Consider the following 248-nt stretch of genomic DNA (forward strand, 5'->3'; position numbering starts at 1 on the left):
AACGAGAGTATTTTCCGTTCTTATCTAACTGAAATTCGTGCTACTTTTATAATAGAGTATATATTGATAACACAAGGACAGTGATTTTTACTGGGGCACAAATATTGCAGTTCCCACAACAGTATATCATTATCAGAAATTCGAAATCATAGACATTTTAAATTACTTTCTATCACCTCGGCTTATATATTAATTCATCATTCAAGTCTACAGAAATGAACCTTAAATAAACTGCTTCCCGTATCTCA

Source organism: Penaeus monodon, chromosome 22 (genome assembly GCF_015228065.2).
Source record: "Penaeus monodon isolate SGIC_2016 chromosome 22, NSTDA_Pmon_1, whole genome shotgun sequence".
Classification (NCBI taxonomy): domain Eukaryota; kingdom Metazoa; phylum Arthropoda; class Malacostraca; order Decapoda; family Penaeidae; genus Penaeus; species Penaeus monodon.